This window comes from Equus asinus, chromosome 1 (genome assembly GCF_041296235.1).
Source record: "Equus asinus isolate D_3611 breed Donkey chromosome 1, EquAss-T2T_v2, whole genome shotgun sequence".
NCBI lineage: Eukaryota > Metazoa > Chordata > Mammalia > Perissodactyla > Equidae > Equus > Equus asinus.
In genome coordinates this window covers 49554320-49575059 of record NC_091790.1, presented here as the reverse complement: position 1 = coordinate 49575059, position 20740 = coordinate 49554320, and positions in this window count along the sequence as shown.

Here is a 20740-nt window from a genome sequence, read left to right as displayed (position 1 = left end):
GGACAGACCAGAACCACCTGCCGGACCCACCTGAACCACCTGCCGAGCACGTTGGAACCACCGGCTCAAGTCGCCAGAACCACATGCCAGACACGGCAAAATCACCTGTTGGCTACGCCAGAACCACTTGGCGGACACTCCGGAGTCACCTGCAGGGCATGCCGGAACCACCTCTCACACGTGCCAGAACCAAGTGCTGGACATGCTGGAACCACCTGATCCACTCCTCAGAACCACCTGCTGGACATGCCAAAATCACCTGCCGGCTACGCAACAACCACTTGGCAGTCACTCTGGAATCACCTGTCAGCCATGCCGGAACAACCTCTCAGACTTGCAGAACCAGATGCCTGACACGCCGGAACCACCTACCAGAAGCAACGGAACCACCTGCCAGACATGCCTCAACCACCTGCCGAGCATGCAGGAACCACCTGCTCGACTCGCAGGACCCACCTGCTGGGCATGCAAAATTCACATGCTGGCTATGCCAGAACCACTTGCCGGACTTTCTGGAATCACCTGCTGGGAATGCCGGACCCACCTCTCAAATGTGTCGAAATCAAGTGCCGGAGATGCCGGAAGCACCTGCCGAGCTAGCAGGAAGCACCTGTTCAAATCGTTGGAACCACCTGTGGGACACGCCAAAATCACCTGTCGGCTATGCCAGAACGACTTTGTGGACAATCCGGAATCACCTGCCGGACATGCCAGAACCACCTGTCAGACGTGCCGGAGCCACGTGCCGGACATGGCGGAACCACCTCCCGGACAGACCGGAACCACCTACCGGATCTGCCTGAACCACCTGCCGAGCATGCTGGAACCACCTGCCGGACATGCCAAAATCCCCTGCAGGCTAGGCCAGAACCACTTGGAGGACTCTCTGGGATCACCTGCCGGGCATGCCAGTACCACCTCTCAGATGAGCCAGAACCACGTGGCGGACAGTCCGGAATCACCTGTTGGGCATGCAGGAACGACCTCTCAGATGTACCAGAACCACATGCGGCACATGCCGGAACCCACAACCGGACAGACCGCAACCACCTGCCGGACACGCCGTAATCACCTGCCAAGAACGCCGAAACCGCCTGAACAGCTCGCCAGAAACACCTGCCGGAAACGCCAAAATCACCTGCCGTACACACCAAAATCACCTGCCGGACACACCAAAGTCACCTGCCGGACACGCCAAAATCACCCGCCGGCTACGCCAGAACCACTGGCCGGACACTCTGGAATCAGCTGTCGGATATCCCGGAACCACCTCTCAGACGTGCCAGAACCACGTGCCAGAGACACCGGATGCACGTGCCGAGCAAGCCGGAACCTCCTGCTCAACTCGCCGGAGCCACCTGCCGGAGACGCCGGGACCAACTGCTTTACTTGCCATAACCACCTGCCGGACACACCAAAATCACCAGCCGGCGATGCCACAACCACTCTTGGGACACTCCGGAATCACCTGCCGGGCATGCTGGAAACACCTCTCAGAGGTGCCACAACCACAACCGGAGACGGCGGAAGCACCTGCCGAGAATGCCGGAATTTTCTAATCCACTCCACAGAACCACCTGCCAGACATGCCAAAATCACCTGCCGGCTACACCAGAACCATTTGGCGGACACTCCAGAAACACCTGCCGGGCATGCCAGCACAACATCTCAGAAGTGCCAGAAGCATGTGCCGGACAGGCCGGAACCACCTGCCGGACAGACCGGAACCACCTGCCGGACACTAAGGATCCACAGGCTCGACACGCCAGAACCACCGCCGGACATGCAAAATCACCTGCCGGTCATGCTGGAACCACCTCTCAGACATGCCAGAACCACATGCCAATGACACCGGAAGCACCTGCCGAGCACGCCGGAACCACCTGCTCGACTCGCCAGAACCACCTGCCAGACACGCGAAAATCACCTGCTGGCTACGCCACAACCCTTTGGTGAACACTTCGGAATCACCTCACGGGCTTGCCGGAACCACCTGCTGGTCACGCCAAAATCACCTGCCAACTACGCCAGAACCACTTTGCGGACACTCTGGAAACACCTGTCGGGCCGGCCGGAACCACCTCTCAGACGTGCCAGAACCATGTGCATGAGATGCCGGAACCACCTCTCAGACGTGCCTGAAGCACGTGCCGGACACGCCGGAGCAACCTACTGGACAGACCGGAACCACCTACCGGACCTGCCTCTACCACCTGCCGAGCATGCTGGAACCACCTGCAGGACATGCCAAAATCACCTGCGGGCTAGCCCAGAACCACTGGGAGGACTCTCCGCGATCACCTGCCGGGCATGCCGGTACCACCTCTCAGACGTGCCAGAACCACCTGGCGGACAGTCCAGAATCACCTGCTGGGCATGCGGGAACCACCTCTCAGACGTACCAGAACCACATAGGCACACGCCAGAACCCACTACCGGACAGACCAGAACCACCTGCCGGACACGCCGGAATCACCTGCCAAGAACGCCGAAGCCGCCTGAACAGCTCGTCAGAAACACCTGCCGGAAACGCCAAAATCACCTGCCGGACACGCCAAAATCACCTACCAGACACGCCAAAAGCACCCGCCGGCTACGCCAGAACCACTTGCCGGACACTCCGGAATCACCTGCTGGGCATGGGGGAACCTCCTCTCAGACGTACCACAACCACGTGTGGCACACACAGGAACCCACTACTGGACAGACCGGAACCACCTGCCGGACATGCTGGAATCACCTGCCTAGAACACCGGAACCACCTGAACAGCTCGCCAGAAACACATCCCGGACACGTCAAAATCACGTGCCGGCTACGCCAGAACCACTTGCCGCACACTCCGGAATCACCTGTCAGGCATGCTGGAACCACCTATCAGACTGCCACAATCACGTGCTGGACATGCCGGAACCACCTCCAGGACAGACCAGAACCACCTGCCGGACCCACCTGAACCACCTGCCGAGCACGTTGGAACCACCGGCTCAAGTCGCCAGAACCACATGCCAGACACGGCAAAATCACCTGTTGGCTACGCCAGAACCACTTGGCGGACACTCCGGAGTCACCTGCAGGGCATGCCGGAACCACCTCTCACACGTGCCAGAACCAAGTGCTGGACATGCTGGAACCACCTGATCCACTCCTCAGAACCACCTGCTGGACATGCCAAAATCACCTGCCGGCTACGCAACAACCACTTGGCAGTCACTCTGGAATCACCTGTCAGCCATGCCGGAACAACCTCTCAGACTTGCAGAACCAGATGCCTGACACGCCGGAACCACCTACCAGAAGCAACGGAACCACCTGCCAGACATGCCTCAACCACCTGCCGAGCATGCAGGAACCACCTGCTCGACTCGCAGGACCCACCTGCTGGGCATGCAAAATTCACATGCTGGCTATGCCAGAACCACTTGCCGGACTTTCTGGAATCACCTGCTGGGAATGCCGGACCCACCTCTCAAATGTGTCGAAATCAAGTGCCGGAGATGCCGGAAGCACCTGCCGAGCTAGCAGGAAGCACCTGTTCAAATCGTTGGAACCACCTGTGGGACACGCCAAAATCACCTGTCGGCTATGCCAGAACGACTTTGTGGACAATCCGGAATCACCTGCCGGACATGCCAGAACCACCTGTCAGACGTGCCGGAGCCACGTGCCGGACATGGCGGAACCACCTCCCGGACAGACCGGAACCACCTACCGGATCTGCCTGAACCACCTGCCGAGCATGCTGGAACCACCTGCCGGACATGCCAAAATCCCCTGCAGGCTAGGCCAGAACCACTTGGAGGACTCTCTGGGATCACCTGCCGGGCATGCCAGTACCACCTCTCAGATGAGCCAGAACCACGTGGCGGACAGTCCGGAATCACCTGTTGGGCATGCAGGAACGACCTCTCAGATGTACCAGAACCACATGCGGCACATGCCGGAACCCACAACCGGACAGACCGCAACCACCTGCCGGACACGCCGTAATCACCTGCCAAGAACGCCGAAACCGCCTGAACAGCTCGCCAGAAACACCTGCCGGAAACGCCAAAATCACCTGCCGTACACACCAAAATCACCTGCCGGACACACCAAAGTCACCTGCCGGACACGCCAAAATCACCCGCCGGCTACGCCAGAACCACTGGCCGGACACTCTGGAATCAGCTGTCGGATATCCCGGAACCACCTCTCAGACGTGCCAGAACCACGTGCCAGAGACACCGGATGCACGTGCCGAGCAAGCCGGAACCTCCTGCTCAACTCGCCGGAGCCACCTGCCGGAGACGCCGGGACCAACTGCTTTACTTGCCATAACCACCTGCCGGACACACCAAAATCACCAGCCGGCGATGCCACAACCACTCTTGGGACACTCCGGAATCACCTGCCGGGCATGCTGGAAACACCTCTCAGAGGTGCCACAACCACAACCGGAGACGGCGGAAGCACCTGCCGAGAATGCCGGAATTTTCTAATCCACTCCACAGAACCACCTGCCAGACATGCCAAAATCACCTGCCGGCTACACCAGAACCATTTGGCGGACACTCCAGAAACACCTGCCGGGCATGCCAGCACAACATCTCAGAAGTGCCAGAAGCATGTGCCGGACAGGCCGGAACCACCTGCCGGACAGACCGGAACCACCTGCCGGACACTAAGGATCCACAGGCTCGACACGCCAGAACCACCGCCGGACATGCAAAATCACCTGCCGGTCATGCTGGAACCACCTCTCAGACATGCCAGAACCACATGCCAATGACACCGGAAGCACCTGCCGAGCACGCCGGAACCACCTGCTCGACTCGCCAGAACCACCTGCCAGACACGCGAAAATCACCTGCTGGCTACGCCACAACCCTTTGGTGAACACTTCGGAATCACCTCACGGGCTTGCCGGAACCACCTGCTGGTCACGCCAAAATCACCTGCCAACTACGCCAGAACCACTTTGCGGACACTCTGGAAACACCTGTCGGGCCGGCCGGAACCACCTCTCAGACGTGCCAGAACCATGTGCATGAGATGCCGGAACCACCTCTCAGACGTGCCTGAAGCACGTGCCGGACACGCCGGAGCAACCTACTGGACAGACCGGAACCACCTACCGGACCTGCCTCTACCACCTGCCGAGCATGCTGGAACCACCTGCAGGACATGCCAAAATCACCTGCGGGCTAGCCCAGAACCACTGGGAGGACTCTCCGCGATCACCTGCCGGGCATGCCGGTACCACCTCTCAGACGTGCCAGAACCACCTGGCGGACAGTCCAGAATCACCTGCTGGGCATGCGGGAACCACCTCTCAGACGTACCAGAACCACATAGGCACACGCCAGAACCCACTACCGGACAGACCAGAACCACCTGCCGGACACGCCGGAATCACCTGCCAAGAACGCCGAAGCCGCCTGAACAGCTCGTCAGAAACACCTGCCGGAAACGCCAAAATCACCTGCCGGACACGCCAAAATCACCTACCAGACACGCCAAAAGCACCCGCCGGCTACGCCAGAACCACTTGCCGGACACTCCGGAATCACCTGCTGGGCATGGGGGAACCTCCTCTCAGACGTACCACAACCACGTGTGGCACACACAGGAACCCACTACTGGACAGACCGGAACCACCTGCCGGACATGCTGGAATCACCTGCCTAGAACACCGGAACCACCTGAACAGCTCGCCAGAAACACATCCCGGACACGTCAAAATCACGTGCCGGCTACGCCAGAACCACTTGCCGCACACTCCGGAATCACCTGTCAGGCATGCTGGAACCACCTATCAGACTGCCACAATCACGTGCTGGACATGCCGGAACCACCTCCAGGACAGACCAGAACCACCTGCCGGACCCACCTGAACCACCTGCCGAGCACGTTGGAACCACCGGCTCAAGTCGCCAGAACCACATGCCAGACACGGCAAAATCACCTGTTGGCTACGCCAGAACCACTTGGCGGACACTCCGGAGTCACCTGCAGGGCATGCCGGAACCACCTCTCACACGTGCCAGAACCAAGTGCTGGACATGCTGGAACCACCTGATCCACTCCTCAGAACCACCTGCTGGACATGCCAAAATCACCTGCCGGCTACGCAACAACCACTTGGCAGTCACTCTGGAATCACCTGTCAGCCATGCCGGAACAACCTCTCAGACTTGCAGAACCAGATGCCTGACACGCCGGAACCACCTACCAGAAGCAACGGAACCACCTGCCAGACATGCCTCAACCACCTGCCGAGCATGCAGGAACCACCTGCTCGACTCGCAGGACCCACCTGCTGGGCATGCAAAATTCACATGCTGGCTATGCCAGAACCACTTGCCGGACTTTCTGGAATCACCTGCTGGGAATGCCGGACCCACCTCTCAAATGTGTCGAAATCAAGTGCCGGAGATGCCGGAAGCACCTGCCGAGCTAGCAGGAAGCACCTGTTCAAATCGTTGGAACCACCTGTGGGACACGCCAAAATCACCTGTCGGCTATGCCAGAACGACTTTGTGGACAATCCGGAATCACCTGCCGGACATGCCAGAACCACCTGTCAGACGTGCCGGAGCCACGTGCCGGACATGGCGGAACCACCTCCCGGACAGACCGGAACCACCTACCGGATCTGCCTGAACCACCTGCCGAGCATGCTGGAACCACCTGCCGGACATGCCAAAATCCCCTGCAGGCTAGGCCAGAACCACTTGGAGGACTCTCTGGGATCACCTGCCGGGCATGCCAGTACCACCTCTCAGATGAGCCAGAACCACGTGGCGGACAGTCCGGAATCACCTGTTGGGCATGCAGGAACGACCTCTCAGATGTACCAGAACCACATGCGGCACATGCCGGAACCCACAACCGGACAGACCGCAACCACCTGCCGGACACGCCGTAATCACCTGCCAAGAACGCCGAAACCGCCTGAACAGCTCGCCAGAAACACCTGCCGGAAACGCCAAAATCACCTGCCGTACACACCAAAATCACCTGCCGGACACACCAAAGTCACCTGCCGGACACGCCAAAATCACCCGCCGGCTACGCCAGAACCACTGGCCGGACACTCTGGAATCAGCTGTCGGATATCCCGGAACCACCTCTCAGACGTGCCAGAACCACGTGCCAGAGACACCGGATGCACGTGCCGAGCAAGCCGGAACCTCCTGCTCAACTCGCCGGAGCCACCTGCCGGAGACGCCGGGACCAACTGCTTTACTTGCCATAACCACCTGCCGGACACACCAAAATCACCAGCCGGCGACGCCACAACCACTCTTGGGACACTCCGGAATCACCTGCCGGGCATGCTGGAAACACCTCTCAGAGGTGCCACAACCACAACCGGAGACGGCGGAAGCACCTGCCGAGAATGCCGGAATTTTCTAATCCACTCCACAGAACCACCTGCCAGACATGCCAAAATCACCTGCCGGCTACACCAGAACCATTTGGCGGACACTCCAGAAACACCTGCCGGGCATGCCAGCACAACATCTCAGAAGTGCCAGAAGCATGTGCCGGACAGGCCGGAACCACCTGCCGGACAGACCGGAACCACCTGCCGGACACTAAGGATCCACAGGCTCGACACGCCAGAACCACCGCCGGACATGCAAAATCACCTGCCGGTCATGCTGGAACCACCTCTCAGACATGCCAGAACCACATGCCAATGACACCGGAAGCACCTGCCGAGCACGCCGGAACCACCTGCTCGACTCGCCAGAACCACCTGCCAGACACGCGAAAATCACCTGCTGGCTACGCCACAACCCTTTGGTGAACACTTCGGAATCACCTCACGGGCTTGCCGGAACCACCTGCTGGTCACGCCAAAATCACCTGCCAACTACGCCAGAACCACTTTGCGGACACTCTGGAAACACCTGTCGGGCCGGCCGGAACCACCTCTCAGACGTGCCAGAACCATGTGCATGAGATGCCGGAACCACCTCTCAGACGTGCCTGAAGCACGTGCCGGACACGCCGGAGCAACCTACTGGACAGACCGGAACCACCTACCGGACCTGCCTCTACCACCTGCCGAGCATGCTGGAACCACCTGCAGGACATGCCAAAATCACCTGCGGGCTAGCCCAGAACCACTGGGAGGACTCTCCGCGATCACCTGCCGGGCATGCCGGTACCACCTCTCAGACGTGCCAGAACCACCTGGCGGACAGTCCAGAATCACCTGCTGGGCATGCGGGAACCACCTCTCAGACGTACCAGAACCACATAGGCACACGCCAGAACCCACTACCGGACAGACCAGAACCACCTGCCGGACACGCCGGAATCACCTGCCAAGAACGCCGAAGCCGCCTGAACAGCTCGTCAGAAACACCTGCCGGAAACGCCAAAATCACCTGCCGGACACGCCAAAATCACCTACCAGACACGCCAAAAGCACCCGCCGGCTACGCCAGAACCACTTGCCGGACACTCCGGAATCACCTGCTGGGCATGGGGGAACCTCCTCTCAGACGTACCACAACCACGTGTGGCACACACAGGAACCCACTACTGGACAGACCGGAACCACCTGCCGGACATGCTGGAATCACCTGCCTAGAACACCGGAACCACCTGAACAGCTCGCCAGAAACACATCCCGGACACGTCAAAATCACGTGCCGGCTACGCCAGAACCACTTGCCGCACACTCCGGAATCACCTGTCAGGCATGCTGGAACCACCTATCAGACTGCCACAATCACGTGCTGGACATGCCGGAACCACCTCCAGGACAGACCAGAACCACCTGCCGGACCCACCTGAACCACCTGCCGAGCACGTTGGAACCACCGGCTCAAGTCGCCAGAACCACATGCCAGACACGGCAAAATCACCTGTTGGCTACGCCAGAACCACTTGGCGGACACTCCGGAGTCACCTGCAGGGCATGCCGGAACCACCTCTCACACGTGCCAGAACCAAGTGCTGGACATGCTGGAACCACCTGATCCACTCCTCAGAACCACCTGCTGGACATGCCAAAATCACCTGCCGGCTACGCAACAACCACTTGGCAGTCACTCTGGAATCACCTGTCAGCCATGCCGGAACAACCTCTCAGACTTGCAGAACCAGATGCCTGACACGCCGGAACCACCTACCAGAAGCAACGGAACCACCTGCCAGACATGCCTCAACCACCTGCCGAGCATGCAGGAACCACCTGCTCGACTCGCAGGACCCACCTGCTGGGCATGCAAAATTCACATGCTGGCTATGCCAGAACCACTTGCCGGACTTTCTGGAATCACCTGCTGGGAATGCCGGACCCACCTCTCAAATGTGTCGAAATCAAGTGCCGGAGATGCCGGAAGCACCTGCCGAGCTAGCAGGAAGCACCTGTTCAAATCGTTGGAACCACCTGTGGGACACGCCAAAATCACCTGTCGGCTATGCCAGAACGACTTTGTGGACAATCCGGAATCACCTGCCGGACATGCCAGAACCACCTGTCAGACGTGCCGGAGCCACGTGCCGGACATGGCGGAACCACCTCCCGGACAGACCGGAACCACCTACCGGATCTGCCTGAACCACCTGCCGAGCATGCTGGAACCACCTGCCGGACATGCCAAAATCCCCTGCAGGCTAGGCCAGAACCACTTGGAGGACTCTCTGGGATCACCTGCCGGGCATGCCAGTACCACCTCTCAGATGAGCCAGAACCACGTGGCGGACAGTCCGGAATCACCTGTTGGGCATGCAGGAACGACCTCTCAGATGTACCAGAACCACATGCGGCACATGCCGGAACCCACAACCGGACAGACCGCAACCACCTGCCGGACACGCCGTAATCACCTGCCAAGAACGCCGAAACCGCCTGAACAGCTCGCCAGAAACACCTGCCGGAAACGCCAAAATCACCTGCCGTACACACCAAAATCACCTGCCGGACACACCAAAGTCACCTGCCGGACACGCCAAAATCACCCGCCGGCTACGCCAGAACCACTGGCCGGACACTCTGGAATCAGCTGTCGGATATCCCGGAACCACCTCTCAGACGTGCCAGAACCACGTGCCAGAGACACCGGATGCACGTGCCGAGCAAGCCGGAACCTCCTGCTCAACTCGCCGGAGCCACCTGCCGGAGACGCCGGGACCAACTGCTTTACTTGCCATAACCACCTGCCGGACACACCAAAATCACCAGCCGGCGACGCCACAACCACTCTTGGGACACTCCGGAATCACCTGCCGGGCATGCTGGAAACACCTCTCAGAGGTGCCACAACCACAACCGGAGACGGCGGAAGCACCTGCCGAGAATGCCGGAATTTTCTAATCCACTCCACAGAACCACCTGCCAGACATGCCAAAATCACCTGCCGGCTACACCAGAACCATTTGGCGGACACTCCAGAAACACCTGCCGGGCATGCCAGCACAACATCTCAGAAGTGCCAGAAGCATGTGCCGGACAGGCCGGAACCACCTGCCGGACAGACCGGAACCACCTGCCGGACACTAAGGATCCACAGGCTCGACACGCCAGAACCACCGCCGGACATGCAAAATCACCTGCCGGTCATGCTGGAACCACCTCTCAGACATGCCAGAACCACATGCCAATGACACCGGAAGCACCTGCCGAGCACGCCGGAACCACCTGCTCGACTCGCCAGAACCACCTGCCAGACACGCGAAAATCACCTGCTGGCTACGCCACAACCCTTTGGTGAACACTTCGGAATCACCTCACGGGCTTGCCGGAACCACCTGCTGGTCACGCCAAAATCACCTGCCAACTACGCCAGAACCACTTTGCGGACACTCTGGAAACACCTGTCGGGCCGGCCGGAACCACCTCTCAGACGTGCCAGAACCATGTGCATGAGATGCCGGAACCACCTCTCAGACGTGCCTGAAGCACGTGCCGGACACGCCGGAGCAACCTACTGGACAGACCGGAACCACCTACCGGACCTGCCTCTACCACCTGCCGAGCATGCTGGAACCACCTGCAGGACATGCCAAAATCACCTGCGGGCTAGCCCAGAACCACTGGGAGGACTCTCCGCGATCACCTGCCGGGCATGCCGGTACCACCTCTCAGACGTGCCAGAACCACCTGGCGGACAGTCCAGAATCACCTGCTGGGCATGCGGGAACCACCTCTCAGACGTACCAGAACCACATAGGCACACGCCAGAACCCACTACCGGACAGACCAGAACCACCTGCCGGACACGCCGGAATCACCTGCCAAGAACGCCGAAGCCGCCTGAACAGCTCGTCAGAAACACCTGCCGGAAACGCCAAAATCACCTGCCGGACACGCCAAAATCACCTACCAGACACGCCAAAAGCACCCGCCGGCTACGCCAGAACCACTTGCCGGACACTCCGGAATCACCTGCTGGGCATGGGGGAACCTCCTCTCAGACGTACCACAACCACGTGTGGCACACACAGGAACCCACTACTGGACAGACCGGAACCACCTGCCGGACATGCTGGAATCACCTGCCTAGAACACCGGAACCACCTGAACAGCTCGCCAGAAACACATCCCGGACACGTCAAAATCACGTGCCGGCTACGCCAGAACCACTTGCCGCACACTCCGGAATCACCTGTCAGGCATGCTGGAACCACCTATCAGACTGCCACAATCACGTGCTGGACATGCCGGAACCACCTCCAGGACAGACCAGAACCACCTGCCGGACCCACCTGAACCACCTGCCGAGCACGTTGGAACCACCGGCTCAAGTCGCCAGAACCACATGCCAGACACGGCAAAATCACCTGTTGGCTACGCCAGAACCACTTGGCGGACACTCCGGAGTCACCTGCAGGGCATGCCGGAACCACCTCTCACACGTGCCAGAACCAAGTGCTGGACATGCTGGAACCACCTGATCCACTCCTCAGAACCACCTGCTGGACATGCCAAAATCACCTGCCGGCTACGCAACAACCACTTGGCAGTCACTCTGGAATCACCTGTCAGCCATGCCGGAACAACCTCTCAGACTTGCAGAACCAGATGCCTGACACGCCGGAACCACCTACCAGAAGCAACGGAACCACCTGCCAGACATGCCTCAACCACCTGCCGAGCATGCAGGAACCACCTGCTCGACTCGCAGGACCCACCTGCTGGGCATGCAAAATTCACATGCTGGCTATGCCAGAACCACTTGCCGGACTTTCTGGAATCACCTGCTGGGAATGCCGGACCCACCTCTCAAATGTGTCGAAATCAAGTGCCGGAGATGCCGGAAGCACCTGCCGAGCTAGCAGGAAGCACCTGTTCAAATCGTTGGAACCACCTGTGGGACACGCCAAAATCACCTGTCGGCTATGCCAGAACGACTTTGTGGACAATCCGGAATCACCTGCCGGACATGCCAGAACCACCTGTCAGACGTGCCGGAGCCACGTGCCGGACATGGCGGAACCACCTCCCGGACAGACCGGAACCACCTACCGGATCTGCCTGAACCACCTGCCGAGCATGCTGGAACCACCTGCCGGACATGCCAAAATCCCCTGCAGGCTAGGCCAGAACCACTTGGAGGACTCTCTGGGATCACCTGCCGGGCATGCCAGTACCACCTCTCAGATGAGCCAGAACCACGTGGCGGACAGTCCGGAATCACCTGTTGGGCATGCAGGAACGACCTCTCAGATGTACCAGAACCACATGCGGCACATGCCGGAACCCACAACCGGACAGACCGCAACCACCTGCCGGACACGCCGTAATCACCTGCCAAGAACGCCGAAACCGCCTGAACAGCTCGCCAGAAACACCTGCCGGAAACGCCAAAATCACCTGCCGTACACACCAAAATCACCTGCCGGACACACCAAAGTCACCTGCCGGACACGCCAAAATCACCCGCCGGCTACGCCAGAACCACTGGCCGGACACTCTGGAATCAGCTGTCGGATATCCCGGAACCACCTCTCAGACGTGCCAGAACCACGTGCCAGAGACACCGGATGCACGTGCCGAGCAAGCCGGAACCTCCTGCTCAACTCGCCGGAGCCACCTGCCGGAGACGCCGGGACCAACTGCTTTACTTGCCATAACCACCTGCCGGACACACCAAAATCACCAGCCGGCGACGCCACAACCACTCTTGGGACACTCCGGAATCACCTGCCGGGCATGCTGGAAACACCTCTCAGAGGTGCCACAACCACAACCGGAGACGGCGGAAGCACCTGCCGAGAATGCCGGAATTTTCTAATCCACTCCACAGAACCACCTGCCAGACATGCCAAAATCACCTGCCGGCTACACCAGAACCATTTGGCGGACACTCCAGAAACACCTGCCGGGCATGCCAGCACAACATCTCAGAAGTGCCAGAAGCATGTGCCGGACAGGCCGGAACCACCTGCCGGACAGACCGGAACCACCTGCCGGACACTAAGGATCCACAGGCTCGACACGCCAGAACCACCGCCGGACATGCAAAATCACCTGCCGGTCATGCTGGAACCACCTCTCAGACATGCCAGAACCACATGCCAATGACACCGGAAGCACCTGCCGAGCACGCCGGAACCACCTGCTCGACTCGCCAGAACCACCTGCCAGACACGCGAAAATCACCTGCTGGCTACGCCACAACCCTTTGGTGAACACTTCGGAATCACCTCACGGGCTTGCCGGAACCACCTGCTGGTCACGCCAAAATCACCTGCCAACTACGCCAGAACCACTTTGCGGACACTCTGGAAACACCTGTCGGGCCGGCCGGAACCACCTCTCAGACGTGCCAGAACCATGTGCATGAGATGCCGGAACCACCTCTCAGACGTGCCTGAAGCACGTGCCGGACACGCCGGAGCAACCTACTGGACAGACCGGAACCACCTACCGGACCTGCCTCTACCACCTGCCGAGCATGCTGGAACCACCTGCAGGACATGCCAAAATCACCTGCGGGCTAGCCCAGAACCACTGGGAGGACTCTCCGCGATCACCTGCCGGGCATGCCGGTACCACCTCTCAGACGTGCCAGAACCACCTGGCGGACAGTCCAGAATCACCTGCTGGGCATGCGGGAACCACCTCTCAGACGTACCAGAACCACATAGGCACACGCCAGAACCCACTACCGGACAGACCAGAACCACCTGCCGGACACGCCGGAATCACCTGCCAAGAACGCCCAAGCCGCCTGAACAGCTCGTCAGAAACACCTGCCGGAAACGCCAAAATCACCTGCCGGACACGCCAAAATCACCTACCAGACACGCCAAAAGCACCCGCCGGCTACGCCAGAACCACTTGCCGGACACTCCGGAATCACCTGCTGGGCATGGGGGAACCTCCTCTCAGACGTACCACAACCACGTGTGGCACACACAGGAACCCACTACTGGACAGACCGGAACCACCTGCCGGACATGCTGGAATCACCTGCCTAGAACACCGGAACCACCTGAACAGCTCGCCAGAAACACATCCCGGACACGTCAAAATCACGTGCCGGCTACGCCAGAACCACTTGCCGCACCCTCCGGAATCACCTGTCAGGCATGCTGGAACCACCTATCAGACTGCCACAATCACGTGCTGGACATGCCGGAACCACCTCCAGGACAGACCAGAACCACCTGCCGGACCCACCTGAACCACCTGCCGAGCACGTTGGAACCACCGGCTCAAGTCGCCAGAACCACATGCCAGACACGGCAAAATCACCTGTTGGCTACGCCAGAACCACTTGGCGGACACTCCGGAGTCACCTGCAGGGCATGCCGGAACCACCTCTCACACGTGCCAGAACCAAGTGCTGGACATGCTGGAACCACCTGATCCACTCCTCAGAACCACCTGCTGGACATGCCAAAATCACCTGCCGGCTACGCAACAACCACTTGGCAGTCACTCTGGAATCACCTGTCAGCCATGCCGGAACAACCTCTCAGACTTGCAGAACCAGATGCCTGACACGCCGGAACCACCTACCAGAAGCAACGGAACCACCTGCCAGACATGCCTCAACCACCTGCCGAGCATGCAGGAACCACCTGCTCGACTCGCAGGACCCACCTGCTGGGCATGCAAAATTCACATGCTGGCTATGCCAGAACCACTTGCCGGACTTTCTGGAATCACCTGCTGGGAATGCCGGACCCACCTCTCAAATGTGTCGAAATCAAGTGCCGGAGATGCCGGAAGCACCTGCCGAGCTAGCAGGAAGCACCTGTTCAAATCGTTGGAACCACCTGTGGGACACGCCAAAATCACCTGTCGGCTATGCCAGAACGACTTTGTGGACAATCCGGAATCACCTGCCGGACATGCCAGAACCACCTGTCAGACGTGCCGGAGCCACGTGCCGGACATGGCGGAACCACCTCCCGGACAGACCGGAACCACCTACCGGATCTGCCTGAACCACCTGCCGAGCATGCTGGAACCACCTGCCGGACATGCCAAAATCCCCTGCAGGCTAGGCCAGAACCACTTGGAGGACTCTCTGGGATCACCTGCCGGGCATGCCAGTACCACCTCTCAGATGAGCCAGAACCACGTGGCGGACAGTCCGGAATCACCTGTTGGGCATGCAGGAACGACCTCTCAGATGTACCAGAACCACATGCGGCACATGCCGGAACCCACAACCGGACAGACCGCAACCACCTGCCGGACACGCCGTAATCACCTGCCAAGAACGCCGAAACCGCCTGAACAGCTCGCCAGAAACACCTGCCGGAAACGCCAAAATCACCTGCCGTACACACCAAAATCACCTGCCGGACACACCAAAGTCACCTGCCGGACACGCCAAAATCACCCGCCGGCTACGCCAGAACCACTGGCCGGACACTCTGGAATCAGCTGTCGGATATCCCGGAACCACCTCTCAGACGTGCCAGAACCACGTGCCAGAGACACCGGATGCACGTGCCGAGCAAGCCGGAACCTCCTGCTCAACTCGCCGGAGCCACCTGCCGGAGACGCCGGGACCAACTGCTTTACTTGCCATAACCACCTGCCGGACACACCAAAATCACCAGCCGGCGACGCCACAACCACTCTTGGGACACTCCGGAATCACCTGCCGGGCATGCTGGAAACACCTCTCAGAGGTGCCACAACCACAACCGGAGACGGCGGAAGCACCTGCCGAGAATGCCGGAATTTTCTAATCCACTCCACAGAACCACCTGCCAGACATGCCAAAATCACCTGCCGGCTACACCAGAACCATTTGGCGGACACTCCAGAAACACCTGCCGGGCATGCCAGCACAACATCTCAGAAGTGCCAGAAGCATGTGCCGGACAGGCCGGAACCACCTGCCGGACAGACCGGAACCACCTGCCGGACACTAAGGATCCACAGGCTCGACACGCCAGAACCACCGCCGGACATGCAAAATCACCTGCCGGTCATGCTGGAACCACCTCTCAGACATGCCAGAACCACATGCCAATGACACCGGAAGCACCTGCCGAGCACGCCGGAACCACCTGCTCGACTCGCCAGAACCACCTGCCAGACACGCGAAAATCACCTGCTGGCTACGCCACAACCCTTTGGTGAACACTTCGGAATCACCTCACGGGCTTGCCGGAACCACCTGCTGGTCACGCCAAAATCACCTGCCAACTACGCCAGAACCACTTTGCGGACACTCTGGAAACACCTGTCGGGCCGGCCGGAACCACCTCTCAGACGTGCCAGAACCATGTGCATGAGATGCCGGAACCACCTCTCAGACGTGCCTGAAGCACGTGCCGGACACGCCGGAGCAACCTACTGGACAGACCGGAACCACCTACCGGACCTGCCTCTACCACCTGCCGAGCATGCTGGAACCACCTGCAGGACATGCCAAAATCACCTGCGGGCTAGCCCAGAACCACTGGGAGGACTCTCCGCGATCACCTGCCGGGCATGCCGGTACCACCTCTCAGACGTGCCAGAACCACCTGGCGGACAGTCCAGAATCACCTGCTGGGCATGCGGGAACCACCTCTCAGACGTACCAGAACCACATAGGCACACGCCAGAACCCACTACCGGACAGACCAGAACCACCTGCCGGACACGCCGGAATCACCTGCCAAGAACGCCGAAGCCGCCTGAACAGCTCGTCAGAAACACCTGCCGGAAACGCCAAAATCACCTGCCGGACACGCCAAAATCACCTACCAGACACGCCAAAAGCACCCGCCGGCTACGCCAGAACCACTTGCCGGACACTCCGGAATCACCTGCTGGGCATGGGGGAACCTCCTCTCAGACGTACCACAACCACGTGTGGCACACACAGGAACCCACTACTGGACAGACCGGAACCACCTGCCGGACATGCTGGAATCACCTGCCTAGAACACCGGAACCACCTGAACAGCTCGCCAGAAACACATCCCGGACACGTCAAAATCACGTGCCGGCTACGCCAGAACCACTTGCCGCACACTCCGGAATCACCTGTCAGGCATGCTGGAACCACCTATCAGACTGCCACAATCACGTGCTGGACATGCCGGAACCACCTCCAGGACAGACCAGAACCACCTGCCGGACCCACCTGAACCACCTGCCGAGCACGTTGGAACCACCGGCTCAAGTCGCCAGAACCACATGCCAGACACGGCAAAATCACCTGTTGGCTACGCCAGAACCACTTGGCGGACACTCCGGAGTCACCTGCAGGGCATGCCGGAACCACCTCTCACACGTGCCAGAACCAAGTGCTGGACATGCTGGAACCACCTGATCCACTCCTCAGAACCACCTGCTGGACATGCCAAAATCACCTGCCGGCTACGCAACAACCACTTGGCAGTCACTCTGGAATCACCTGTCAGCCATGCCGGAACAACCTCTCAGACTTGCAGAACCAGATGCCTGACACGCCGGAACCACCTACCAGAAGCAACGGAACCACCTGCCAGACATGCCTCAACCACCTGCCGAGCATGCAGGAACCACCTGCTCGACTCGCAGGACCCACCTGCTGGGCATGCAAAATTCACATGCTGGCTATGCCAGAACCACTTGCCGGACTTTCTGGAATCACCTGCTGGGAATGCCGGACCCACCTCTCAAATGTGTCGAAATCAAGTGCCGGAGATGCCGGAAGCACCTGCCGAGCTAGCAGGAAGCACCTGTTCAAATCGTTGGAACCACCTGTGGGACACGCCAAAATCACCTGTCGGCTATGCCAGAACGACTTTGTGGACAATCCGGAATCACCTGCCGGACATGCCAGAACCACCTGTCAGACGTGCCGGAGCCACGTGCCGGACATGGCGGAACCACCTCCCGGACAGACCGGAACCACCTACCGGATCTGCCTGAACCACCTGCCGAGCATGCTGGAACCACCTGCCGGACATGCCAAAATCCCCTGCAGGCTAGGCCAGAACCACTTGGAGGACTCTCTGGGATCACCTGCCGGGCATGCCAGTACCACCTCTCAGATGAGCCAGAACCACGTGGCGGACAGTCCGGAATCACCTGTTGGGCATGCAGGAACGACCTCTCAGATGTACCAGAACCACATGCGGCACATGCCGGAACCCACAACCGGACAGACCGCAACCACCTGCCGGACACGCCGTAATCACCTGCCAAGAACGCCGAAACCGCCTGAACAGCTCGCCAGAAACACCTGCCGGAAACGCCAAAATCACCTGCCGTACACACCAAAATCACCTGCCGGACACACCAAAGTCACCTGCCGGACACGCCAAAATCACCCGCCGGCTACGCCAGAACCACTGGCCGGACACTCTGGAATCAGCTGTCGGATATCCCGGAACCACCTCTCAGACGTGCCAGAACCACGTGCCAGAGACACCGGATGCACGTGCCGAGCAAGCCGGAACCTCCTGCTCAACTCGCCGGAGCCACCTGCCGGAGACGCCGGGACCAACTGCTTTACTTGCCATAACCACCTGCCGGACACACCAAAATCACCAGCCGGCGACGCCACAACCACTCTTGGGACACTCCGGAATCACCTGCCGGGCATGCTGGAAACACCTCTCAGAGGTGCCACAACCACAACCGGAGACGGCGGAAGCACCTGCCGAGAATGCCGGAATTTTCTAATCCACTCCACAGAACCACCTGCCAGACATGCCAAAATCACCTGCCGGCTACACCAGAACCATTTGGCGGACACTCCAGAAACACCTGCCGGGCATGCCAGCACAACATCTCAGAAGTGCCAGAAGCATGTGCCGGACAGGCCGGAACCACCTGCCGGACAGACCGGAACCACCTGCCGGACACTAAGGATCCACAGGCTCGACACGCCAGAACCACCGCCGGACATGCAAAATCACCTGCCGGTCATGCTGGAACCACCTCTCAGACATGCCAGAACCACATGCCAATGACACCGGAAGCACCTGCCGAGCACGCCGGAACCACCTGCTCGACTCGCCAGAACCACCTGCCAGACACGCGAAAATCACCTGCTGGCTACGCCACAACCCTTTGGTGAACACTTCGGAATCACCTCACGGGCTTGCCGGAACCACCTGCTGGTCACGCCAAAATCACCTGCCAACTACGCCAGAACCACTTTGCGGACACTCTGGAAACACCTGTCGGGCCGGCCGGAACCACCTCTCAGACGTGCCAGAACCATGTGCATGAGATGCCGGAACCACCTCTCAGACGTGCCTGAAGCACGTGCCGGACACGCCGGAGCAACCTACTGGACAGACCGGAACCACCTACCGGACCTGCCTCTACCACCTGCCGAGCATGCTGGAACCACCTGCAGGACATGCCAAAATCACCTGCGGGCTAGCCCAGAACCACTGGGAGGACTCTCCGCGATCACCTGCCGGGCATGCCGGTACCACCTCTCAGACGTGCCAGAACCACCTGGCGGACAGTCCAGAATCACCTGCTGGGCATGCGGGAACCACCTCTCAGACGTACCAGAACCACATAGGCACACGCCAGAACCCACTACCGGACAGACCAGAACCACCTGCCGGACACGCCGGAATCACCTGCCAAGAACGCCCAAGCCGCCTGAACAGCTCGTCAGAAACACCTGCCGGAAACGCCAAAATCACCTGCCGGACACGCCAAAATCACCTACCAGACACGCCAAAAGCACCCGCCGGCTACGCCAGAACCACTTGCCGGACACTCCGGAATCACCTGCTGGGCATGGGGGAACCTCCTCTCAGACGTACCACAACCACGTGTGGCACACACAGGAACCCACTACTGGACAGACCGGAACCACCTGCCGGACATGCTGGAATCACCTGCCTAGAACACCGGAACCACCTGAACAGCTCGCCAGAAACACATCCCGGACACGTCAAAATCACGTGCCGGCTACGCCAGAACCACTTGCCGCACACTCCGGAATCACCTGTCAGGCATGCTGGAACCACCTATCAGACTGCCACAATCACGTGCTGGACATGCCGGAACCACCTCCAGGACAGACCAGAACCACCTGCCGGACCCACCTGAACCACCTGCCGAGCACGTTGGAACCACCGGCTCAAGTCGCCAGAACCACATGCCAGACACGGCAAAATCACCTGTTGGCTACGCCAGAACCACTTGGCGGACACTCCGGAGTCACCTGCAGGGCATGCCGGAACCACCTCTCACACGTGCCAGAACCAAGTGCTGGACATGCTGGAACCACCTGATCCACTCCTCAGAACCACCTGCTGGACATGCCAAAATCACCTGCCGGCTACGCAACAACCACTTGGCAGTCACTCTGGAAT